Genomic DNA, 26,028 nt, shown 5'->3' on the forward strand with positions numbered 1-26,028 from the left:
TAAGTAATGAAACGGATTCTAAGCCGGGCATGGTGGCTCAAGCCTGTAATCCCAGCACTTTGGGAGGCTGAGACGGGCGGATCACAAGGTCAGGAGATCGAGACCATCCTGGCTAACACGGTGAAACCCCGTCTCTAATAAAAAATACAAAAAACTAGCTGGGCGAGGTGGCGGGCGCCTGTGGTCCCAGCTACTCCGGAGGCTGAGGCAGGAGAATGGCGTAAACCCGGGAGGCGGAGCTTGCAGTGAGCTGAGATCCGGGCACTGCACTCCAGCCTGGGCGACAGACCCAGACTCAGTCTCAAAAAAAAAAAAAAAAAAAAAAAAAAAAAAAAAGAAACTGATTCTATTTACATTTAATATGATTATATAGAAAATCTAAAAAAATCTATGAAAAAGTTATTAGAACTAATATTAGTGTGTCAGGCATGGTGGTGTGCACCTGTAGTCTCAGCTACTCAACAGGCTGGGGTGGGAGGATCATTTGAGCTCAGGTGTTTGAGAACAGTCTGGGCAACAAAGTAAGACCCTTTCTCTAATAATAATAATAATAATAATAAAAGCAGCACACTCCTTCTGGTCATCTTTGAGACTGGCTTACTCTGGATCTGTTGCTCCAGACTCCGCTTTCTTAGACAGAGCTCATTTTGTCAAGTGCAGTGGCTCATGCCTGTAATACCAGCTACTTGGGAGGCTGAGATGGGAACTCCAGGAGTTTGAGGCTGCAGTGAGCTATGATTGTATCACTGCACTCCAGCCTGGGCAACAGTGACCCCCATTTCTAAAAAAACCAAAAAAACAAGTGTAGTGATGTCATAAGATACAAGGTCAATATACAAAGAAGTAATTATAATTTTATGGAGCAGAAATGAATCATATGAAATTGAAATTAGAAAAGAAACAACACCATTTACCATAGCATCAAAATCTGTAAAATGCTGAGGTATAAGTTTAACAAAACATATACAATATCATTATGTTGAAACTGAAACACTCTAATGAAAGAAATCAAAGAAGACCTGAATGGAGAGATATGCTATGTTCAAGAATTGAAAGACTTAATATGGTTAAATTGTCAATTATTCTGAAATTTGGGATTTAATACAACCTTGATCAAAATCTCAGCAGAAGTGTTTATAGAGATCAACAAGCCGATTCTAAAATTTATATGGGAAGGCAATAGACTAGAAGAGCCAAAATATCTTTTAAAAAAGAACAAACCTTGGAAGGTTCTCACTGTCCGATTTGAAGACTTACTTTAAAGCTATGATAATCAAGACAGTGCAGTATTGGCAAAGGGTATACAAATAGATCAGTGGAGCCAAAATACACTCCCATGTATATATACTTAATTTATTTTCATCAAAGTTACAATATAACTCAATATAGAAGGATCATCTTTTAAACAAATGATTCTGGAACAATTGGACACAACCTAGGTCGGGCACAGTGGCTCCTACCTGTAATCCCTGCACTTTGGGAGGATCACCTGAGGTCAGGTGTTCGAGACCAGCCTGGCCAACATGGAGAAACCCTGTTTCTACTAAAAATATAAAAATTAGCCAGGCATGGTGGCCCACGCCTGTAATTTCAGCTACTTGAGAGGCTGCAGCAGCAGAATTGCTTGAATCCAGGAGGCAGAGGTGGCAGTGAGCCAATATTGTGCCACTCCACTCCAACCTGGGCGACAGAACAAGACTCTGTCTCAAAAAACAAACAAAGAAAACAAACAACAAACAAAAAACAGAACATAAACTTTTTTTTTTTTTTTTTTTTTTTTTTGAGACGGAGTCTTGCTTTGTTGCCCAGGCTGGAGTGCAGTGGCACCATCTCGGCTCACTGCAAGCTCTGCCTCCTGGGTTCACGCCATTCTCCTGCCTCAGCCTCTGAGTAGCTGGGACTACAGGCAAGCACCACCACGCCCGGCTAATTTTTTGTATTTTTAGTAGAGACGGGGTTTCACCGTGTTAGCCAGGATGGTCTCAATCTCCTGACCTCGTGATCCGCCCGCCTTGGACTCCCAAAGTGCTGGGATTACGGGTGTGAGCCACCGCGCCCGGCAGAACATAAACTAACTTTTAAATCTGAAACTATAATACTTTTAGAAGAAAACATAGGAAAAAAATTTGTGGTTTTGGTTTTGGCAAAGATTTCTTATATCTGACAACTAAAACACAACCTGCTTAAAATTTGATAAATTAGACTTCATCAAAATTAAAAAAATTAATGAAAAGACAATTTACAGATTTGGTGAAAACATTTCCCAAACACAATTCTGATAAGAGTTTATAGCCAGGATATATGAAACACTCTCACAACCAAAATAAAAAGTGGACAAAAGATATGGACACTTCATCAAGAGAATATTTATGGATACCAAATAAGGACATAAAACGATGCTCAATGTAATTAGTCATTATGCAAATGCTGAGATGAGCTATCACTATACAGTTGTTACAATGGCTTTTTTAAAACCTGATAATGACAAGTGTTGGTGAGAATGCAGAGCGACTGCAACTCTTGTACATTATTGATGCAAACACAAAATGGCATGGCTACTATGGAAACAGTTTGGCAGTTTCTCATAAAGTTAAACATATACTTATGACATAACCCAGCAATCCCACTGCTAGATATTTATTCAAGATAAATCACATGAAAATCGGTGGATGAATGTTTATAACAGCATGATTTGTAATTGTCCCATACTGGAAAAACAATTCAAACATTCTTTAAACCATGGTATGTCCATATAATAAAATACTACTCAGCAAGAAAAATGAATGAGTTATAGATAAATGCAAGAACACGAGTGAATTTCAAGTGAATTATGCTAAGTAAAAGAAGCCAGGTCAGGTGTGGTGACTCACTGCTGTAATCCTAGTACTTTGAGAGGTCAAGGCATGAGGATTGCTTGAGCCCAGGAGTTTGAGACCCTGTCTCTATTTTAATAAAAATAAAAATGATTTTTCAAAAAAGAAGCCAGACTCAAAAAGGCTGAATAGTTTGTAATTCCACTTAAATTACTTTATAGAAAAGACAAAACTATGGAACAGACAATAGATCAATGGCTGGGGAATAAATTTACTGGGCTGGGGGAGTGAATTTACTACAAGAGGGCCTGGGGAATTTTGAAGAGCAATGGAAGTGTTCTATAGCTTGATTACCATGGTGGTCACGTGACTATTTCAGTTTGTTAAAACGTATAGAACTATACCCTAAAAAAGGTAAGTTATACTCTAGATAATTATACCTCAATAAAACTGACTTTAAAACAAGAATTTGGGAGAAATAACATCTTCATAATGTTGAGTTTTATAAATTATGAACATGATACATGCTGCTCATTTATTTAGGTCTTAGTTTTCTTATAGTTTTGGTGAGGTTTGATTTTAAATTTATGCTATCCTTGCAAAATAATTGAGGAGTATATCCTCTTTATTTTCTGGTAAAATTTATGCAAGATTGGAATTGCCATAACTTGTACTTAAACATTTGGTACTGGCAAAGTCATCTAGACCTGAGGTTCTCTAATAGGGAAGTTTTTTTTTCTTTTAAAATTACTGATTAAATTCATGGAATGGTTATAGGACTACTTAGTTTTTCTATTTCTATTAGTTTTCTATTTCTTCTTGAGCTTGTTTCAATGAGTTATGTATTTACTCTTAAGAATTTGCCCATTTTGTCCAATTTCATACAATTTTTGGATATATTGATATATTATTTAGTTTTCAATAGATGTGAGACTTTAATTTATGTCATTATGGAACACAATGTTGTTTTGAAGTCTTTGTCAGATCGTCATACAAAATCAGTTTCTTCTTTCTTTTTTTTTTTTTTTTTTGAGACGGAGTCTCGCTTTGTGGTCCAGGCTGGAGTGCAGTGGCCGGATCTCAGCTCACTGCAAGCTCCGCCTCCCGGGTTTACGCCATTCTCCTGCCTCAGCCTCCCGAGTAGCTGGGACTACAGGCACCCGCCACCTCGCCCGGCTAGTTTTTTGTATTTTTTAGTAGAGACGGGATTTCACCGTGTTAGCCAGGATGGTCTCGATCTCCTGACCTCGTGATCCGCCCGTCTCGGCCTCCCAAAGTGCTGGAATTACAGGCTTGAGCCACCGCGCCCGGCCCAGTTTCTTCTTTCTACCATTTCTTCTTGTGTTTTAAAATGTTAGTTTGCTCATTTTGATTTGGAGGAGTTGAGGTTTTGCTTCATCTGGTTTTATATCGTTTGCTCCCTTTCTGTCCCTGACTAGTCTAGAATCAGGTCTTAAGGTGGTGTTTCTGCAATGCTGTGACATGGAGCACAAAGCAGATATGGTCCTGGAGGCAGAAGGCATCTTGGTGGGGCTCCTCATTTTGAGGTTGTGGCATCAGCCCTTCCCTGCCACCCCCACCACCTGCCTCCTCCATAGGCTGCAGTGTCCCTAAACTATAACTTCAGCACCAAGGCTGCTGGGCTGTTTTCTTGCTCTCTCCCAAGCCTGTATCCTGGCCTGAGCTGGACTCCAGTCCCTACTGCCCTTTGGGACTGCTGAGTGTCCAGATCCTGCCACTCCCAACCTGGAGCCCTGTGGGCTGTGGTGCTCATCCCCTGCTCCTTCTGTTTCTGATTTGTGAGAGGCTTATCTTGTTTTCAGCCCAAGCATATGTTCTGGGCCCCCTTGTTTATGTTGCATTGATGGCTGCCTTGTGCTGGGGCAGTGGGTGTGAGCAGCTGTGCACCTGCAAGTATTTTGATCAGAAATCCCTTTGTTTTGAAATGCAGTTTGCTCCTTGTTGGTCTCAGCCTCTCCAATCCAGAGTAGACAGGTGGCCTCACCTTGATAAGGAAAGGCCTTTAAGAGAGTTTTCTGAGTAACAGAGCAGCTTGCCCTGAAATGAATTCTGCTCCTGCCACCCTGGAATGCAGACACGGCTGTGGGTTTTTAAGCCACGTTTTTCTTTCCACCTCCTAGATTTCTATACTTACGCATTTCCGCTCATGTGGCATTTCAAGACAGTGGTGCAGGGGAGTGGCCTCTCTCAGGCACAGGGCTTTTTGCAGACCCTTCCCTGACTGCTACTGTCCTCCTCTACCCTCCTTCCCTGCAACCTCCCTCGTCCTTCTAGTTTCAGCCTAAACACGGCTCCCTCAGAGAAGCCCCGAGTAGCCGGGCCCTCTTTATACTCTTTTGCACTCTCTCTTTGCCTTCTAGGCATTCGATGCCCATGTGGGCACCCTGGCCTGTCATCCCGGATGGTGGGGGTCAGACCCACCCTGCAGCCGAACGAAGGACTTGACGTTTCTCTCCCACCTTCCCAGGTCTGCTTCTGTCCTGACACTGCTGCTGTCACAGGGAAAGGACCGGAATAAGACTGACTCTATCCCCTGTCCCCATCGCTGGGCATCTGGCTGCACAGGTCTCCTCGCCCAGTCCGAGGATCGCCTGCATGCCTTCCCTTCGCCCTGTCTCTCTCTGAAGGGAGCGAAGCAGCTCAAATTCAGAATGTGCCCTGTCTCTTTGAGAGGTCCAGTGTGACTTCCTGTTGGAAGATCTTCTAAGTTTATGGAATTTTAGAAACGCTCTGCTAATAAGGCAGAAGGGACTTTTGACCTCCCCTCCCCGCTTCCATCCTGTAACAGGAAACCAGCGATTCCTTTCTGCCCCACCTACCAGAGGGGCAAGAAAACATCCCTGGGAGGAAGGCCATTGCCTTTTGCTCTTCATCTTCTATCTGGAAAGTTCCGTGCCCTCTTCCCTGGGGGGATGAGTAAGACGGCACACAGGGCTTGGGAATTTTTAATAAGGGCCAGAGCTCTGCAGGGATGCTTGATGGGGGGGTGCTCGTTTTCGAGGCGGGGAGGCTGGAGGAGAGGCAGATGCTTCCAGGAGTAACTGTCTGGTTACCAGACTGCGAGACCCACGGAGCCCAATCCTCCACCCAGGGAGGGGCAGTAGGGAGAGGCCGTCAATTTAAGAGTTTTATTTACCTTGAACTACTCAGCCAAGCAGACACATTATTTAGGGACTAGAATAAAAAGCCATTCACTTTACTTCAATTGACCATTTAGTTCAATTTGTGTGTTACTGCAGGTAATTACTCCAGTAATAACACGCGGTAATCGGCGCTGATTGGGAGCCGGCCCCGGCTCTGTATTAATACCGCGTGCCATATATACTAATTATCCGTGTGTTACCATGGTTATTTGCACGGACGCCGTGTTAACGACACCCTGGAAACACAAAGCAATAGCGAGTTTTGAATTAAATCTTTGTGTTCTCTTAGAGCGAAAAGTGCATTCCACATAAAATAATCATGAATAAAATGAGATCATCTTGGCGGAGTTGCCAGGAAGCTGATTAACCGAACTGCATAAATGTGACTTTATCCCACTCAAGAATCAGAGCCTCCCAAACGTTGTCGGGGTTGCTAGGCAACCCCCCAAGATGACATCACTCACACAAGCGGCGCTGCCGCGATGTCATCTCTACATATTTATAGCGCCTCCGCGGAGAGGGTGTGCATTATGGAAACGACGTTATTTTTCTCCTGGTTGATGGGTATGAATGGCCGTCAGACCCCCGAGGGCTGTGGAGAAAGAGAATTTGGGAATACCTGTGTGACACTTTCCTGGGGTGTGATAGATGCTTTATTTCCACCAGGTTACCCTAATGGGTCCAAATGAAAAGGCGTGTGTCACAGCTGATGAGTCGTCTGGAGCTTGGTCAGTGGAGGCCGCCGTCTTCCTGCCTGTGCACATCAGCTGCGTATGTGCCCAGGTCTCCCAGGAGGCAAAAGATTGTCGACGCCCTCACAGCTGAGGGGAGCCTCTGCCCCTGCACTACAACGGGCCCCGGTTCCCTCCTCTCACCCTGAACTCATACCAGAGGAAAAACCAAAGCACGGACACGTCTGGCTTGTGTGGTGCTGAGCACCCCGTCATGGGAGGTATTCAAGAAGAAGCTGGATGACTAGAGCACAGAGGAAGGGGAGGGTGGGAGGTCGAAGGTTAGGGCTCTGTGTTCGTGTCTAAGTGCCCACCCTGAGCCAGGCTGGACACACAGCTGAGGCCTCTGAGGGTTTGGGACCATGAGGAGTGAGGCTTGCCAGGGGGCATGTGGAGAAGGCCTACCCAGTGCCTGAGGCTGAGGCAGCGCTTCCTACAGGGGCTTGAGAAGGGGCATGGCCGGAGCTTGGGCCTCTTGAGCCAGAGAGGGAGTCAGGATTTGCTTGGGGAGCTGCAGCTCGGTCTTCCCTGAACCCCAGCCTCCTCTGGCTGCAGCATGAAGAGGGGTTGGGGGTGGGGACAAGAATCAAAATGCAGCCAGGGGGAATCTAACGTTGGAGTCAGGAATCTAATGTCACAATCTCAGCTCACTGCAACCTCTGCCTCGAAGTTTCAAGTGATTCTCCTGCCTCAGCCTCCCGAGAAGCTGGGATTACAGATGCGTGCTACCATGCTCAACTAATTTTCGTATTTTTAGTAGAGACGAGGTTTCACCATGTTGGCCAGGCTGGTCTCAAACTCCTGACCTCAGGTGATCCGCCCGCCTTGGCCTCCCAAAGTGCTGGGATTACAGGCTTGAAGCCACCGTGCCCGGCCGACAGTCCAGTCCCTTTAAATGCCGTTCCTATGGTGATAGCCCCACATGCATCTACCCAGCTCTGACCTCTCTGACCTCCACCCTGCAATCCTCTGACCTCCACCCTGCGATCCAGATGTTTGTCCGCCCACTCAACACCTCAGCATCTCAACAGCTTACAGGCTGAATCGGACAATTGCCAACAGCTCACAGCAGCACGTCCACGCTGGAAACCTGACCTCCCCTGTCTTCCCATTCCTTCAATAGCCCCCATTCTCCATCTGGCTCTGCCAACCCCATGACACCCTCCTGCCACACTGTGTTCTACCAGGTTCCCTGGGTCCAGCGTGTAGCCCATTCCCACCCCAGGGCCTTTGTACTCACCATTCCCTGCACCTGTAATGCCCACCCTGCACCGAGGTATTCTCGGGGCCACCCCCTCACTGTATTCCGCCTCAGCTCAAGCGTCTCCTCCTCAGGGTCCTGCCCTCCCCCACACACACCTGCTCCCCACTGTTCTCATTGTCAGTTTCCCTTCCTGGAATTGGAAACTCCACTAAACCAGTGGAGCCCTGAGCATCAAAAGAGGTCTCACCAAGGTCTCCAGTGACCTCTGTGTTGCCAAACCCACTCCATTCTCAAGGGGCACCGTACTGCCTTCTCCTCGTGCTTTCCGGGAGCCGCCCCTCCCCACCCCTGCTGCTGTCCTCCGCACCTGTCTTCCCAATACACCACGGGCCGTATGACGAACAAGATGGTTCAAGGTGAGTTGTTGAATGAGTGAGAAACCGAAGCTGGTGGACACAGGTGAGACACCCAGCGTGGCGTGGGGACATTTGGGGGACAGCGTCATGTTGGGACATTGTCTTCTGAAGCAGGACAAAGACCCTTTGTCCCCAGCCTTGGCGAGATGGTCCGAGTGCTTAGTGACTCAGTGACTTACCTGAGAGTTGTCAGGTCAGGGGGTGGCACTGTCACTGGCACAGGAAAGGAGGACAGCACAGGGCCTGAGGAGCGGCCTCTGTGTCCACGGAGCCTGTGCTTTCAGCCTGCGGGAAGAGCGGTGCGGAGCCGAGGCGTGGTCAAGAGCTCCTGAGGCTGGGCTGGGTGGCATTCCCTGGGAGATAACTTTCTGAGCTGGGAGTGTGAAGGAGGCACCACAGGGGGTGGGTCCTGGACCCTGGGAGCCTCCAGGGGAAAGGTCCCTGTCTCTGTCCCTGAGCTGAGGCCCAGCTGTCTAGGAGCTTGGGGAGACTGGCCTGCCCAGCACGCTGCCTGGAGGAGGAGCGGTGAGGCTGGCTTCTGGGGCTGGGGGCTCAGCCAAGCCTGCATGATGGCTGCAGAGAATTCCTACTGGTCCCCCTCCAGGAGGGGGCCTCCCGGCATGGGTTTTGAGAAAAACAAGTCTGACTCTGGGACTCAGGCCCAAGATGTCAGGGCTCACGGCCCTGTAAAGCAGGGCGCTTGGGGCTGAGGATTATTGGGGGCGGGGTGCACCAATCAGTTCCTGTCCCCTGGTGACTGTGCCCCTGGCCAGTGACCTGGCCTCCCTGAGCCCTGGAGTAGGGTCTCACTTCAAATGCTGGCCGGCGCCTGCTGCCACTGAGTGCTTTAAGCAGTAGTCAGAGAGGTGGGGGCGGGGCACAGAGACAGCGGAGACCCCCACTCGATGTGTGCCAGGGTGCCCACTGGTGGGCCTAGGTGACGAGGATCCCAGGTTCCCATGGACGAGGGTGGCCATCTCCTGGTGCCCCTGAGCTGCCGGCAGTGGAGACGGTGGATGGCCCCCACACCAGCCTTTCTTCATGAGGCATTTCCAGTCCCTCCTGCCCTCAAGCAAGTTCCAGTGAACACGTGTTGCTTGCTAGGACCTGGATCCCCCAGTGCTAACCCTAACCCTAACCCTAACCCTAACCCTAACCCTAACCCTAACCCCACAGCAAGTCCAGCCCAAGTCCAGGGAGCCATCTGAGGCCTAACAGAGTGACTAATTATTAGAGACACTCAAGGAAACCAACCACATCTCCAGATGCCGACTGCAATCCCCAGGATTGCATAAAATAAAAGACATTTACGCACTCGGAGAGGGGCAGCTGTGTGGACTCAGGGTGCAGAACTGCCCATCAAACTTATTGTTTGAGCATCAGTGGGAGAAGACCTTGTCACCAACAGAGCCCAGGCTGGGGAGGGAGCTTGTGAGTCCCTGGTACAAACCTCATCTCCAAGAAGCCCTGGGAATGGAGGCTGGTGGCTGGGGTCCCAGGCTGTCCGCTGTGACCATGGCCCTGGTGCGGATGGGCCACGGCCCCCAGGGTCACCCCAGTTGCAGCCTCCGCTGCAGAGGCTCTCTGGCAGCTGGAATGCGCATCCCTAGTGGATTTGGAAACCGAGTCTCGGTGCCCTCCCAGTTTCTTCATCATATCACCCATGAGCACATTGCAATCATCATTCATGGGACCAAAATGCTCTACAGGGGTCAAAGCAGCCCCAGCAAATGCTGACTCTCTGCTTTCCTTTGTCTCCTTTAGACACAGTCAGAATACTCTTTGCCAACTCTCTTCTAAAAACCTGTTTGGGAAATTATTTGGCAAGGAAAGTCTTGGCACACGCTGGGGGACAAGCAGGGCAAAGAGCTCGGAGCCTCCGCTCCCAGGTCTGCAGCAACTGGACAGTTCCTCGGGCCCTGGACCTCCCACACCAGCGTGGCAGGGTCTCTACACACTAGAGAGGCCCCCGAGGGAGCTCTCCTGGCCAAGTCGGAGCCAGTTAGTCCCGCCGGTTGGAGATTTCCAGTCCCCTCCCCGAGTTCTGGCCCATCAGCCTTTCTGCCACAAACCAACCCAACCACGTGGACGGTGTGTGGCCATCAAAGCCGCGGCTCCACGGAGGCCTCCTTCACTGGGGGTGCTCGGGCTGGAGCTGCCTGAACTTGGCAGAGCTAGGCCTGCAGGGCCCTGTGGAAGAGCAGAAGTGAGCCAGAGCCACCACTCAGCGGCCTCCAAGGCTGTAGTGGGTGGGGGGCTGAGACTCGGGTTGGTGGTTGGAGAGAAGTCCAGGCGGTGGAGTTGGGAGCCAGAGGCTCACCCTTCTCCTCAGGAGGAGAGCTTGGGTGGCTTGTGCCGAGAGGTGGGGTGCTGGGGCATTCCCTGAGCTCCACGCCACTGCCTTACTTGCTGTGCCTCACTGAAAACATACCACATCCTCGTGGCATAGGCACCCATTTTACAGATGGGGAAACTGAGGCCCAGAGGTGCCATCACTTACGAGCTGCTCATCAGCAGAGTCTGGCCTCCAGGTCTAACGCCTCCTCCTGGCCTTTTAGTTGCTGTGGAGACAGAAGGCAGAGGGTAAGACCACAGGGGAGGCCCTAAGAGAGGAGTGACGGCGACTCAGGGCTGGGAGATGGGGCTGCCATTGGAGGCACCCTGGAGTGGGAAGGAGGGTTGAGGTCAGAACGGGGAGGGTGTAAGTCTCTCCCACCCTCCCTGCCTCCCTGCACCTGGGGCTTGCTCTTCCCCGCCTCTCCCCAAGAGCTTCACCTAAGTTTTGTACTCCTGCCCTCACTGGCTTCATACCCCAAGTCTGCCTGGCTGGGGTTGTGGAGGAGGCCACATAGCACGGCTACTGTGGGCAGCAATGTCATTGTCCTTCCAGAATCCTTAGAAGCCACAATCCCACTGCCCTCTGGCCTGGCAAGGGTGTGACTGCCCCCAACCTCTGCAAAGGGGATGACATGTCTCTATTGTTGCTGTTGGCACCATGGCAGGAATTGTCAAGGGTGACTCGTTCAGGACCAAACGCACAGCCCAGTGGATACTGCCAAGACCCTGCATTCATCTGCTGGTTGCAGGCGGTGGCGTTTAAGACCCACTTTATAAATCATGCCTGTGTGCACATGGGGGATGATTAAAAACCCCACAGGGCTTTGAACAACCGTGAATACATAGGGCAAGGGAGGCTGGTGCCCTTGCAGATTGAATGAGGATGTGCCCTCTGGGGTAGGTGAGGGGCAGTGTTTGCAACTGGAATAGTCTTCAGGGGCTTTCTGTCCTATGACCTTTGTTGAGCACCTACTATGTGTCAGGTATCACGAGAGCCAGTGTGGGGTGGTGTCAAGACCTGGGGTTCAAACTCCAGGGCTGCCTCTAGCTCCCAAGTAATCACACCTAAGTAATTACACCTGTTTGGGCCTAATTTTCCTAATCTGTAACCAGGGAAGACCATCTGATTCACCAGTAGGAGTTATGAGGGGAGGCATAGACAGAGCAGCTGGCTCCCAGGCCCTGGGGAGCATGTGGTAAAGGGAATTCCCTCACCTCCTGGCCCCCATTCCCTGCCTTCTTGGGCCAGTAGAGCATGTGAGAACCTGGTCTCTGGCTCAACTACAGGGTGGTCCCTTTGCAACTCCAGGAATGGCCTGGTAGGTCAGCATTTTTCAGTACCTACTGCATGCAGTTGGCTGTGCAACATGCTGGGCACAAGAACGAGGAGGAGACACAGATAAGGGTTCTAGGGCTCATTGTCTTTGGGGCAGTGATTGAACTATCCAAGCCTTCTTGTAGAAGTGAGGGCATCTGTGGTACTGAATGAGGGGCCCCTGAGGGGATAAGGAGGGACATGGAATGTGAGTAGCGGTAGACAGGGCCAGGTGGGGTGCCAATTTAACCCTTGGTGTCTCAGTATTCCCATCATGGAAAAAGGACCTTTCATCACTTTCTGAAAAGGAGCAGGAAGTAGTAGGAAAACCAGAAAGTGGAAGGTGGGACCTGTCTGACTTCAGGTCAGATAGTAGCTTGGCCGCCTCCGCCTTCCCCAGTGGCATCTGAGGGTGCCAGTGGAGTGCTGCTGTGCATCCCCTGTCCACACGGCCCCTGCTGCTGGGCTGTCACTCAGCCCCTGCTGAGTGGGGTTGCTGTGAGTATTACAGCATTGAAAAGCTTGTCCTCTGGGAAGAGCATTGTGCCCACTGGATTGTGCCCACTGGCTATTACCAGTGTGCATTTTGTTTTCTCTCATCCTGACCTCAGAGTGGGGCTGCCTGCTCCTGCCTGCCCAGGATGCTGATCAGGGGACAGGGACACTCGGCTCAGAGAGTGGAGGGTTGGCCTGGAGGTTCCCCAAGACTGGGACAAGAGGGTCTGATCCACCTGGGGAGGGGCCCTTCCTTCTGAAATCCCAGGGGAGGTCAAGGAGGGGCCAGTGGAGAACAGAGCAGAGCCAAGAGAGAGCCAAGGTTCCCAGGCAGTTTCCTGCAGGTAGCACCCCTGGTTTCCAGCCAGCTCCATCCACTGGTTCTGGACTGTGTGGGCGGGAGGAGCCCAACAGAAGGGGAGACTCAGCCCCGGGACAGAATCCTAGGCCTTGGGGAGGGGAAGCAGTGACAGGGCCATCCTATCTGAATTCTCCCCACCCGCATCTCCTGGGTCTGCTGGGCAATGCCGCCCGCACCTCTGGGGAGGGGTGGGGCAGTACAGGAAGACCCCTCCCCCAACCTGGGAGAGTGGCGGGCAGCCCCCAGCTCCGCCCCACATCCGTCAGCTCTTGGTTCAAGGCCGGGGTCAGCCTGAGGTCGCAATGCTTTTGTGTGTGTCTGTGAGGGGTGGCCCCTCTGCGGGCCTTTTTCACGTGGCTGCAGACCTTGCTGGCCTTTCTGCCAGGACCCTGGAGGGAAGGAGAGCTGTGAGCCCCCAGACGCTCCGACGTGGCCCAGGCACTATTCATCAGAGCCGATTTGATTTGCCAGACGGGTTTGGAGGCAGCCGCAGACAGTGAGGGAGGGCTGGCCTCGTGGGCTCTGCCTGGGCAGGTGCTGGCCCAGAAGTGCCAGCTCCAGGAGCTGAGCAGGGTTTTGCAGTGGACGAGGTTTCCTGACGTTGGACTTGTGACATGTGGCTGTCTTTACACAAGAGTCTGGGGCTTGAGTAGCAGAGGGGCTGCCTGCCAGGGGCTGTCCCATCCTGTGCAGCGTGGCCTGGGGCGAGTCACTTCAGTTTCCATCAGAAAAGGGACTGACAGCCCCGCAGCAGGGGCCGTGTGGACAGGGGACACACAGCAGTGCTCCATTGATGCTCTCAGATGCCACTGTGGGAGGCAGAGGCAGCTGAGCTACTGGAGATGGGCATACTGAGGCCCCAGTGGGAGCTCAGGTGAGGGGTCCCTTTGTCCCGTGAGAGCCCCTGGCTTCCCCAGCTGAGGCCTCAGCCTCCTCACCACAGGTTGCACCCAAGGCCCCCAGGGTGGGGATTTCTTTATCCCTTTGGGGTCCTCAGGCTCTGTTGTCAGGGAGCCAGCATGGACGGATGGCCCATGATGGGGGGCAGGTGGCCTGCAGCCAGTGAGGACAGACAGACGGACAGCAGCACACCAGAGCTCCTGCCCGGCAACCCTGCCCTCGGGCCAGCCTCTCTCACTTCCCTAACTCCTGATTTTTCATCAAAACAGCACACAGGCTTTTAGGCTTCCAAGGTCACGGGGCTGCGGGGGGAGCTGAATGAGGCCATTACGTTGGCTTCTAATGTCCCTGCAGCCGCAGCTTGAAAGCTGCCTCGATCAAGCACCCGGGACACTCCAATTTCCGCCTGTCCCACGGCGATCGTATCAGGGCCTGAGTGATCTCTTCGCTGGTGGGCGGTGGAGCTGCAAGGGCAGCCTGTCGGCCAGGAGCCCCCACCCACACAGCCACCCCTGAGCCCAGCCATCCCCTCCCTCGGGAACAAAGGGAGTCGCAGGCCATGGCCGACAGGGCTGAGAAACAGCTGCGTGCTGCCTGTAATCGTCTCCCCGAGTCCCACCTGGGCCCTGTGCTGCGGTTGGGCTCAGCTCATCACTAGCTGGGCACCCTGTCATTCCGTTCTCTTTCCCCTGGAGGGGCTGGGGGAAGGCAGGAGCAGCCCTTACATGCCACCCATGTGAGGAGGTGAGGGGGCTCCACGGCTCAGGGGCTCAGAGGGGCAGCAGCCCTCCTCGGGCATCCTCAAGACCTCAGGCCTCTGTCACCCCCTTATAAATGGCCCAGGGTTCTAGGGAGTTGGCTGCAGCTGGGCCTCATAGCAGCCCCCAGCCTGCCAACTGTGGGCAGGAGCTTGGAGCCAGATGGCTTGGGGTTGAGAATGTGCCGGTGCCTGGAGGTCCCTGAGCCTGAGCCTCCCCCCCACCCCGGGGATCTCCATGATCGCCCGGATGTCAGCACGCAGCGATTCATTTGTAAAGAGCTTTGTTTCTGAGCTGGTGGCTGTGGGATGAGAAACCAATTTTTAGAACTTGACTAAGCAAAAACAGGAAACAACCCAGATGTCCCTCAGCTGGGGCTGGATAAACAGGTTGTGGCCTGCCCCTGCAATGGAATACTACTCGGTGACAAAAAGGCGTGTGTCGCCGGAGCTGCCCCGCCGATGCTGGCTCACAAGGCTGTGCTCGTCGGGTTCTGCTGTCGGCACAGAGCTCAGGCTGCCGTTGCCAGGGCCGTGGGGCTCCTTGGGGGGATGGAGTGTCCTATATCTTGATTATGGTCATGGTTACATGACCACATGCATTGGTCAGAACTCCCAGAGCTGTGGATGAAAAAGCGGCATTTTCCTGTATGTCGTATACTGCCTGTAAATAAAACATTGGAAAGGGTTCTTTCTTTGCACGCGACACAGACGGCAGCCTGGAACGGGCCCGGCTGGGCACTGCTGAGAAAGCAGAGGCGGCTCCACGCTCACCGTGACAGCCAGGAGAGGACCTCACGCCGTCTGTCCCTTCGTCCCTCGATGGGCCTGGAGCCCAGGAAGGGCTCTCGGGGTGGGGGTCTTCCCTCACAGGCCTGGCTGCCCGTGGACAACAGTGGCGCCCTCCCCAGCACTTGCCTGGCCTGGGGGAGAGTGGCCGGCGGGGCGGGCCTCGAGTGGGGACTGGGAGGTGTCCTGGGGCTGAAAGGCAGGACTCCGTCGGAGGAGCCCTGCTTCCATTGACATAACAACTGGGGAAGTGTCACTAAACTCACAAACAAGCCAACAGCAGAAAGGTTACGCCATGTGGGGGAGGGGGACAGAGGTCGAGGCGTGGCACCTCGGAGCGCTCAGCCCCTGGGCTTCTCTCCCATTCCAGCCAGATGCCTTCAAAGGTCCTCGGCTAAGTAAACATTGGGGCTCCCATTTCCTCCTGCACAGCAGCCACAGCTTTCCTGCAGACTGGCTCCCAGCCTCTCCCCCAGGGCCCCTGACAGCCCTCTGCGGGAATTACCTGCGGGTAAAACAGCCTCTGTGGGTCCTCTCCTTCCCGAGAATCGCGGGCCTTTGCCGTGGCCCTAGTAACATGCAGCTACGTACGCTGGGGCCCTATTATCCTATTGGCCAATTATCCTATCAGCCACGTTAGATTGGCCACCTGTCACTGAGTTACTTTCCCTGACAACAGAGGAATGGGGGAGCCCTGGGTAGGCCATCCCGAGGAGGCGCAGGCTGTCAGCTCCTATGACCTTCAGGTCAGGAGAACTGGAGGGAGAATGAAGGCAGAGCCACTCCCACTGTCTGTGGGTGGTTTTGAGCACGTCTGGAATCTCATTCCCATTTTGCTGATGAGAAAACGGAGGCTGAAACCGCCCAGATAATCTCCCTGATGGGACTCAATGCATCCAGCCTGGGGACTCTTAACCTCACCTGTTCTGGATAATGCCCCCAGCCCAACCCAGGCTGCTCCCGGACCGCATATATCAGTATCCTGGGGTGCAGCCTGGGCACCAGCATTTTGTAACGGTCCCAGGTGAGGGGCTTCCTGGGCCACTGACTTGACCCTCCTCACCCTCCTCAGGCCAGGGGCACTCCCTGTACCATCTGAAAAGAAAATCATAGCCGAGATAACTCACCTCACACATAATTTTGCAAAAGAGTCAATGTAATGCCCTAACCATTATATGGAGGAGGAATTAAAGGGAAATTGTATGATAAAATCATATGTTTTGCAATATGTAAAGGCTTGGTTCTGTGTCTCCAGGGGGAGCCCAGAAGCCCCGCCCGAGGCGTGCCTAGGTCATCATCTCCCCAAGCCAGCCCCCACGGCCGACGCCGACAGGCCGGGCCTGGTGTTCCGGCTTCCAGCAGCTGCGCACGTGCCTGTGATGTGACTTTCCCAGGTGGTAAAGTTCCAAACGCAGCAACGTGTTCTCCCCTCAGTGGACACGGGAGATGCTTTCCTGAAAAGGTCAGCGAGGATTAAACGTGCAGCAAAGGTCCCCGGGGCATATTTTCTGAAGTTCTAGCTCAGGTAATTATAAGCAGCCTCGTCGCGTACCTGAACGTCTGGTGAGACCAGGGATGGTGTTACCTGCAGGGCTGGCCTATGTATTTACTGACGGTCATTGTGACAACTCAAAACAGCCCTTCCTGAATTTCCAAAATGCCCCTTGGGGGTGGAGCCATCTAGCGTTCAGCTATTTTGATGTGTCCTGATGACAGACACTCTGGGGACAGGAGGAGCTTGCAGGGAGGGTCCCTTGCTGCAGGGCCTGGTGGGCCACCCGTGTAAAGCTTGCAGCCATCAGTGTCCAGAGGGCTGGAGACGGGTCAGGGTGGCAGGAACATCCCACAGAGAGGCCAGGGTGGGACCAGTGCGAGGAGAGAGACAGAAATGATGTTTTAATGCAATGTTTTATCTTTTATTTTTTATTTTTTATTTATTTATTTTTTTGAGGCCGAGTCTGGCTCTGTGGCCCAGGCTGGAGTGCAGTGATCTCGGCTCACTGCAAGCTCCGCCTCCTGGGTTCACGCCATTCTCCTGCCTCAGCCTCGAGAGTAGCTGGGACTACAGGCGCCCGTCACCACGCCCAGCTAATTTTTTGTATTTTTTAGTGGAGACGGGGTTTCACCGTGTTAGCCAGGATGGTCTCGATCTCCTGACCTCGTGATCCGCCCGCCTCGGCCTCCCAAAGTGCTGGGATTACAGGCTTGAGCCACCGCGCCCGGCCAATGCAATGTTTTAAATAACGTTAATGCAAAATGAATGCAAGATATCTATGATGAAGGAAATACTGAAGTTTTAGAGGAAAAGGGTTGGTGGTCCTGACGTTCCCTTCTGCCCCAGGCTCTGGGTACAGGCAGGGCGCTGCCGGACACTGCTCTCTGACGGCCTCTCTCCATGGCAGAGGCCTCCTCGGCTCAGGGTAGTGGAAACTTGGTCTTCTGTGCATCTGCAACATCACATCTGGGTGGTCAGTAGCTCCCCAAAGACGGCTGCAGGGCTCTGGGGCTTGGGAGTAACCCTTGCGAGGTGGCTGTCCTTGGTTGGGTGTGTGGCTGACCCTCTTGGGGAGGTTTGCAGCCTTGAGGCCCCTTCAGGCAGGCACAGGGGTGGGAGCCACTGGAGGGTGCCCTGTGGGGCATAGGCATCAGGCAGTCTGGGCTGGCAGTTCTCAGCCCAGCCAGACGTGGGGCTGGTTCTAACCATCCTTTGCCCAGGCCACACTCAGACCAGTAAAATCCCAGTCTCTGGGGGTGGTGTCTGGGCAGGAATGTTTCAGAGTCTCTCCCCAGGTGACTCTACCATTCAGCAAGGATTGAGAGCCCTGGGGACCCACCTGACCCGCCTGTCCGAGTCTGGGTGACCATGCTTCTGCGTGGACAGTGCCACTGCCGCCTGTCCCTTTCCCGGAGAGTCCTCATGGCCAAGGCCTGTGTTATTTTTCCCAGCGCCGTCACCACCTGTGTTGTCCTCACTTGAAAGGCGGTCATTGAGATCTGCAGGACCGTGCCTAGTTCACAAATGGGGTGGCCACTAATGTTCTTAGAGTCTGCCTTGTGCTAGAACTTTCCAAGCGTGTTCTCAAAGCTCTCAGGGCAGCCCCGGGCAGTCAGCACTCTCCTATTGCCCCATTTGATAGACCTGGAAGCCGAGGGGCAGAGGGCCCAAGTCTCCTGCCCCAGTTCCCAGCAGGACAAGGAGAGAGGGAGCTGGAACCCAGGTCTCCACGCTCGCTCCAGCCCCTGCCCCACGTTCTCTCCCTTCAGGGTGAGACCTTTCTGTGCCCTTTCTACGTCACCCGGAGCCCGTGACGCCCGCTCATCTGTCTGGCTGGAATTGCCGCCTGGCCCCTCACCACGGTTATTGCCTTTCGTGCCGAGTTGCTTGGGTTTGCTGTGTTATTGGCTCGTTTTTCATTCTGCATCTGCAGTAGCCAGACTTGGAGATGAAAAGCGTGTGGCGCCTAACCATGATGAAAGAGGGGCGCGTGCGAGTGCCCGCGCGTCTGAAAAGGACCTTTTAGAGGCGGAGGAGCAGAGGAGGAGAGTGACTGTGGGCTCAGCTGGTCCCGTGGCCCCGTGGTCTGGATGGCGTGGCCGGAGCCTGGCCTCTCAGAGCCGAGGCTTCCCCAGCTGTGAGGCGAGAGAGGGAGATTGGCCTTGCAGAGTTCTATGGCGCGGCGCGGAGCGGCCACTCCATAAGCATCATTGCCGTAGCTGTAATATGTTATCACTATAACGTATATCTATGAGTCATAAAATAATAGAACTATTTTATTTTGGAGATCTCTTAGAAAACATAAACAGGAGAAAGAACCGTGAAATGGCTGACTTGAGAATAGCTTCCGCTCCGATATTCAATTACCCTTCCCTCTCTCTCCCCCTCTCTCTCCTGCAATTTGATTATTTCGGGGCCCACAATGCACTTGTGCCAACATCTCTAGGCCTCTCCGGAGGGTGCACACAAGTGAAATAAACAGGCCTTGTCTGCACCCTCTCTCTTTGGGAGTGGTGTGGGTAAGGAGACCCCCTACAAAGTCATTTTATCCCTCAGGTTCATGGGTGAGCAGGAGCGATGGGGACACAGTGGTAGTCTGTATACCCTGGCGGTGTTCTCCCCATTCTGAGAAATTAAGTAATACACACCAGGTTACAGAACAACCAAGGGGCAGGGCTAGGCTTCTAACTCAGGTGTGTGGAACACAGTGTTTTCCGTTTCAATATTCAGTCATCATTCAGCAAACAGTGATCACATGGGTTCCAGGGTGCTACGCGTCGGGGGCCGGGCGAGCAAGAAGCCGGGTCCCGTGGCAGCCGCATTGTGGTGGGACAGTCAGAAAATAAACATAGGCCAGGCGAAGGCCCAGGATAACTTCACCGCCACCGAGGGCTTTGGGAAGAGGCCGTAAGGGGATGTGTCAGTGGCGATGGGGTCTGCTGCACAGGGTGGCGGCAGAAGGCTCCGGGGGAGGGCAGGGCCGTAGACACCCGCCGCTGTCTCAACAGTTTGTGAAGTTTCCACATGGGCTCGTGATGTGGGGAGATTTGTCCCTTGTTCAAGCTACAGAGGAGAATGGGGTGCAGGTGCCAGCTGTTGGTCAGTTCGCCGCTGGCCAACGTCTAGCCCTGCCCTTCAGCGGCTAGATCCTCATCAGATACTTGGGTGCCAGGGACCCTTGCAGTATATGGGAACTCTGTACCTTCCTCCCAGTTTTGCTGTAAACCTAAACAGTTCTTAAAAAGTAGAAGAAAAAAAAAACCCCACAAAACCCCAGCCCCCTAACTGGCCCCTTGGAGAAAATGGTGAACCCACCCTGAGAAAAGGCCAGTGCCCTGGAAATCTCTCTTGTTCTGTTCATGAGGCATCATCATGGGTAGGAAAGAAATGTATAGACGTTTCTGTGATATTTCTCTGCTTTTCCCGGGGGTAAGTACACCCCAAAGGGTATCTGTGCATTTGGAAGGTTTGCAGGTTCCGTGGTAGGCCTATTTCCTGCCAGTCAAGCAAGGTTCCCAATACTGGAGGCTTCCTCCGACCTGGTCCGAGACAAACGTGGTGAGTCCGTCACGGCGCAGCTCCTGGAGCCTCAGAACCCCCACGGCCCTGGCAGCCACTGAGCGGCGACGCGGGTCCCGCTGTGCCTCTTTCCAGGCTTCCCTCCACCTGTGCTCTGGCCCCTGAGGTCTGTTGACAGTGTTGCCTCACCATGCATGGATGCTGCCGTGTGGCAGGAGGCAAAGGTCTCAGCTTTTTTTTTTTTTTTTTTTGAGATGGAGTCTCGCTCTGTCGCCCAGGTTGGAGTGCAGTGTTTTGGTGCATTCGGCTCACTGCAAGCTCCACCTCCCGGGTTCACGCCATTATCCTGCCTCAGCCTCCCCAGTAGCTGAGACTACAGGCGCCCACCACCACATCCGGCTAATTTTTTGTATTTGTAGTAGAGACGGGGTTTCAACGTGTTAGTCGGGATGGTCTCGATCTCCTGACCTCGTGATCCACCCGCCTCAGCCTCCCAAAGTGCTGGGATTACAGGTGTGAGCCACCGTGCCTGTACTTTTTTTTTTTTTTTTTTTTTTTTTTGAGATGGAGTCTTGTTCTGTTGCCCAAGCTGGAGCGCAGTGGCGTGATCTCAGCTCACTGCCACCTCTGTCTTCCGGGTTCCAGCCATTCCCCTGCCTCAGCCTCTCGAGTGGCTGGGATTACAGGTGCTCACCACCATGCCCTGCTAATTTTTGTAGTTTTAGTAGGGATGGGGTTTCACCATGTTGGCCAGGCTTGTTTTGAACGCCTAACTTTTGGTGATCCACCTGCCTTGGCCTCCCAAAGTGCTGGGATTACAGGCGTGAGCCACCGCACTCAGCTAACATCTTTTTTATCCTATTACCGAGGTGGGCAGAAGCCCAGGAGGCCGGGACGGGGCGCAGTTGGTCAGTGGGGATTCCAACGGCTGAGAGGGATCCTGGGATCCACCTCACTGGTGGTCACACGTGTCTGGGACCCTCCTCCGTGGCCCCGGGCCGTGGCAGACCTTCTCTCTGGGCAAGTTGCTGTTTACTGTGCAGCCCTGACTCACTGGCGGAAATTTGGAGTGGGAAGTCTGGAACGGATCTAGAGAAGTCAGGAGGGGACGGCATAGCTGGAGGACAGTGGGGAGAGGAGCAGGCCCCCTGCAAGCCTGGGCAGGTGGCGGCTCTGCCCCAGCCCCTACAGGTTGGATCCCACGGCAGTCACTGTCTGGCATCCATGGCCAGCGTACCTGAGAGCTTGTTTGAGCCGCCCTTAGCTGTTTATAACACATCCCCCCCATCAATGATCTCCAGCTTAATTTAGCTTTTCCCACAGCCCCAGGAGGCAGGCTTCGCCACTGCACTTCGGAGATGCACCAACCTGACCCCCCATCCTCCCATAGGCCACGACCACCGGGCACTGCCTGCCAGGCTCTGCGCTGCCACTGTCAGCTGGAGAGAGAGCCGATGGCTCCTGGCACAGCCTGGAGGGTTAAAGGAGGCACGGTGTCTGGGGCTGGCCTAGTGGGCGTTCCATGTGTCATGCTTGTGTGTCTGAATTTCCTTCATTAAAGCATTTGTTTTTATTGAAGTGAAATTAACACAGCATAAAATTAACTATTTTAAAGCGTACGATTCAGTGGCATTTAGTTCATTCACAATGTTGTACAATCACTACTTCTATCTGGTTCCAAAACATTGTCACCATCCCCTAAAAGGAGGCCTATACCCAGGAGCAGTCAACTCCTTACTGTCCACTCCTCATCCCCCAAAACCACCAGTCTGCCCCCTCCCCTCCCCTCCACGCCCTTCTCCTCCCCTCCCCTCCCCTGCCCTCCCTCCCCTCCCCTCCCTTCCCCTGCCTTCCTGTCCCCTCCTGCCTTTCCATCCCCTCATCTCCCCTCCCTTCTCCTCCCCTCCCCTCATCTCCCCTCCCTTCTCCCTCCCCTCCCCTCCCTTCCTCTCCCCTCCCCTCCCTCCCCTCCCTCCCCTCCCCTGCCCTCCCTCCCCTCACCTCCCTTCCCCTGCCCTCCCTCCCCTCACCTCCCTTCCCCTGCCCTCCCTCCCCTCCCCTCCCTTCCCCTCCCCTCCCTTTCCCTCCCTTCCCTTCCCCTTCCCTCCCTTCCCCTCCCTTCCCCTCCCCTCCCCCCTCCTCCTTTCCCATCCCTTCCCCTCTCCTCCCCTCTCGTCTCCTCTACTCTCCTCTCCTTTCCTTTCCTGACAGCATCTCACTCTGTCACCCAGGCTGGAATACAGTGGTGCAATCTTGGCTCACTGCAGCCTCGACCTCCTGGGCTCCAGCGATCCTCCCACCTCAGCCTCTGGAGTAGCTGGGAGCACAGACACACGCCACCACGTGTGGCTAATTCTTTTGTATTTGTGGAGACGGATTTTGCCATGTTGCCCAGGCTATTCGCAAACTCCTGAGCTCAAGTGATCTGCTTGCCTTGGCTTTCCAAAGTGCTGTGATTACAGGCGTGAGCCACACGGCACCTGGCCTGCTTTCTGTCTCCAAGAATTTACTTGTTCTGGTTATTTTGTGTAAATGGAATCACACCGGATTGGCCTTTCATCTCTGGTGTCTTTCACTGAGCATGGTGTTTCCAGGGTTCATCCGCGTTGTGGCCTGTGTCAGTGCCTCGCTCCTTTTCATGGCTGAATCGAATTCCATTGCAGGGATGAGGATGGGCCACATTCTGTTTATCCTTCATCCGGGGAAGGGCCTCTGGATGTTTCCATCTCTTGGCGGCAGTGAATGGCGCTGCTGTGAACCTGTGTGTATGTGGAGCTGCCTGGGTGCCAGTTTTCAATTTTCCTGGGCAGGCATACTGTAACCCTAGGGGTGGCACACTGGGTGCTAGGCTGATTCTATGTCTAACTTTTTCAGGAACTGCCAAACTGTTTTTCTCAATCTCTCTCTTTTTGGTAACATGTCTCAAGTTCCAGCTACCGGCTGTTTTCCATACTTTATTTTATCCTCACGATGACCCTATGATGTAGGCGCCAGTGTGGTTCTCATTTGAAAGACAAGGACACTGAAGCTCTCCAAGGTCAGGGCCTTGCTGGTGAGCATGGCAGCCAGAACCCCAGGCTCTGTTACTTCCATCCGGCTGCATTTTACACAGCCCTGGGGCCCCGGCCTCTTCCTGGAGTCCTTGTCCCCTTTGCTTCTGAAATGTTAGCTTCCGAGGGTAAGTTCCTCGGGAGCTGGTGAGCTTGTGTCCTATTTCTTTGCACCCCTCCCCACCCCCGACCACGCACACAGTAGGTGTTTCATAAATTACCAGGGCATGACTGTTAATGGACTCTACCAGATTCTGGCTGATCCCCGGACGTGGCCTTGGCCTGGATAGACTCAAATCTCTCAGCAGCCACCGTGGGGGACCGGCGCCTGCTGTGGAGTTCGGTGAACTCTGGGTCAGCCCCAGTTTACTGAACCTCTTTCTGACTTAAAGGAAAATCGTGTGCTGCCAGGAGAGCCTGAATCTCTTACCTCTCTCCTGGAAAAATAGATCATGTTTTTTTCCTTCCTCCCGACCTCCCTCCCCCCGCCGACCATAGCAAAGCAGATGTTAACTTTCCAATAAATGGGGGGAAAAAAACAGATGAGAGGCATTTAGCAAACGACAGCTCTATAGCTGAACGGGCCGGAGTTAGCACTCTGATTTCAACTGGGACTATAAAATTTTATGAGCTATTAAATTGTCCTAAACCTCCTTTACCATACAAACTCGAGTGTCTGAGATTACCCATTAAGAAAAAGTGGGTTACATCAGGAGAACTTTTACTACTTACACTCAATTGTGTTCAATCAATAAAACTTTTAACTTGCCGTGGTGCTCTGCGCAGAACACGGGCCCCGAGGTGGATGGGAGTCCTGGGCAGGCCCCTGAACTTGGCGGAGCTGGACAGCAGGGCTCTCTGATGGGGTGGTTCACCTTTGAACTTCTGGAAGGTTCTGGCTTCTGCTTGGAGTCCCATGATCATGACATGAATTGAGTAGGAGGTGCAGGCCCAGAGACCGGCACTGCCCACCCAGAATGCGGTAGGGAGCCCAGCAGCCAGACTGAGGCCCAAGTGAGCATGGGGACCTGAGCCCTCCTGAGAGGGATGGGGCCTGCAGGCCGGGGACCCTGACAGAGGGTGGGTGTGTGCAGAAAAGTCTGGGTGGGTCATATGGTAAGGAGGATAGTGTTGTCACCATCAATGCACTGAGAACCCAGTCATGCACCGGCTTCTTAGGCCCCTTTCCTGTTTACAACAGGGCACCGAGGCCCAGAGAGGGCTCTGGCTATCCAGGGCACATGACTGATGAACCATGAACTGGACCCACCCCTGGGCACCAGCCTGGGGTGTTCCTGCCTCCCCATGTGAGGCGGGGGGTTGGTGATCCTAAGGCTGACTGGGGCCCAAGAAAATCTGATTCTGAGCTGGAAGGCCCAGGAGAAGCCCCTGGATGGCGGAACCCTCACCACGGGAATGAGTGAACTCGGGGTCCCTTAGGAGTGGGGGCCTTCTCTGAGGATGACCACCCAGCCAAAGGACTGTTACAGGGAAGCAGCCCTCCCTAGACAGCTGTCCTGAGCCCTTGCAGAACCACACCTGGAGAAGCCCATCCCCTGCAGAACCACACCTGGAGAAGCCCCTCCCCCTGCAGAAACACACCTGGAGAAGCACCTCCCCTGCAGAACAACACCTGGAGAAGCACCTCCCCCTTTTGAAGAGGCCCAAGGAGGCTCAGGCCACAGCTAGTCTGTCTGACCGGATGCTCTGCCCCCAGGGGCTGTTTCCCTGTGCCGAGTCCACTGCCCACCGGAACCGGGTGATCCAGGCTAGCCAGTCAGAAGGGGTCTGAGGCAGGAGATGCTGCTCTGCTGGACGGTGGGAGGTGGGCAGGGGCAGAGCTCAACAGAGCAAACGCTGCAGCTCTGTGCTGTGGTCCTGGCCATGTCCTGTCATCTCCCCGAGTATCAGTTTCCTCACCTGTCAGATGGGGTGGTGACCCTTGTTTCATGGTGGCTTCCTGGAGATGAGATGAGATGAGAGAGGAATGGGCTTGGTTTTGCCCGTTGTTTGAGAGAAGAAAGTGTGGGAAGTGGGTGTTTAATGGTGGCCTGTCTGCATTGTGACCGAGGGGAGAAACTAGGGTGCCTGAGACCAGAACAGGATCATGAGCTTGGGGGGCTTCCTGAGGTCGGAGCTGCATTGGTGGGGGCAGGTTTAAGACCCGTCCTGCTCCCCAAGGGCCCACCAAGATGTGAGGAAGATGGAGGTCCCTGCTCATGGCAGGACCCTGTGGGAGGGCTGCCAGGCCCCAAGCCACCCAGGAGTCTTTCCCGCTTCCTAGGGTCAAGTGGATGACACCCCTGGGACCCTTCTGGGAACGAGAAATGGTCCAGCCCTGAGTCCGAAGCTCCATTCTGCCCCATGGCCCGGAGGAACCGGGCATTTCAGCTCCTGCTGTGGGGCCGTGGTCTCCCAAACCTTGGGAGCTCCAGGGTGGCTGGGAGGCAGGGGGCTGGGGAGTCGGTTCCACCGGGAGGCTTGGCCCCAGCATCGTCTGGAGGGCCGGTGGCACGAATTTGAAACCATTGTGACAGACCCGTTAGGCAATTCCCGCAGGGGAGACGTTGTCTGCTGGGAGCTGGGCATTCACATCCACTGTTTGGATAAGCTCAGCCACGGCTCCCTGTCACTGTTTACGCGGCCCGCTCCCATCTCCTCCAGAGCCACTGGAGCGTGCCT

General features: G+C 53.6%; 1 protein-coding gene and 1 long non-coding RNA gene across 2 annotated transcripts in view; one reads left to right on the forward strand and one right to left on the reverse strand.

Annotated features, from left to right (window-relative positions):
- The first annotated feature begins 5,817 nt into the window (after positions 1 to 5,817).
- Positions 5,818 to 26,028, forward strand: part of RXRA (retinoid X receptor alpha) — a 251,977-nt gene continuing 231,766 nt past the window's right edge. The window contains exon 1 of the mRNA XM_050760113.1: positions 5,818 to 5,821. The gene's annotated coding sequence lies outside the window, so the exon portion shown is untranslated. The remainder of the gene's footprint in view (positions 5,822 to 26,028) is intronic.
- Positions 23,880 to 26,001, reverse strand: LOC126937161 (uncharacterized). Its single transcript, XR_007719667.1, has 3 exons — positions 25,886 to 26,001; positions 25,267 to 25,306; positions 23,880 to 24,248 (listed from the first exon to the last, which is right to left on the reverse strand). It is a non-coding gene; the product is annotated as an uncharacterized LOC126937161 (long non-coding RNA).

The sequence above is a fragment of the Macaca thibetana genome, chromosome 15 (genome assembly GCF_024542745.1).
Source record: "Macaca thibetana thibetana isolate TM-01 chromosome 15, ASM2454274v1, whole genome shotgun sequence".
NCBI lineage: Eukaryota > Metazoa > Chordata > Mammalia > Primates > Cercopithecidae > Macaca > Macaca thibetana.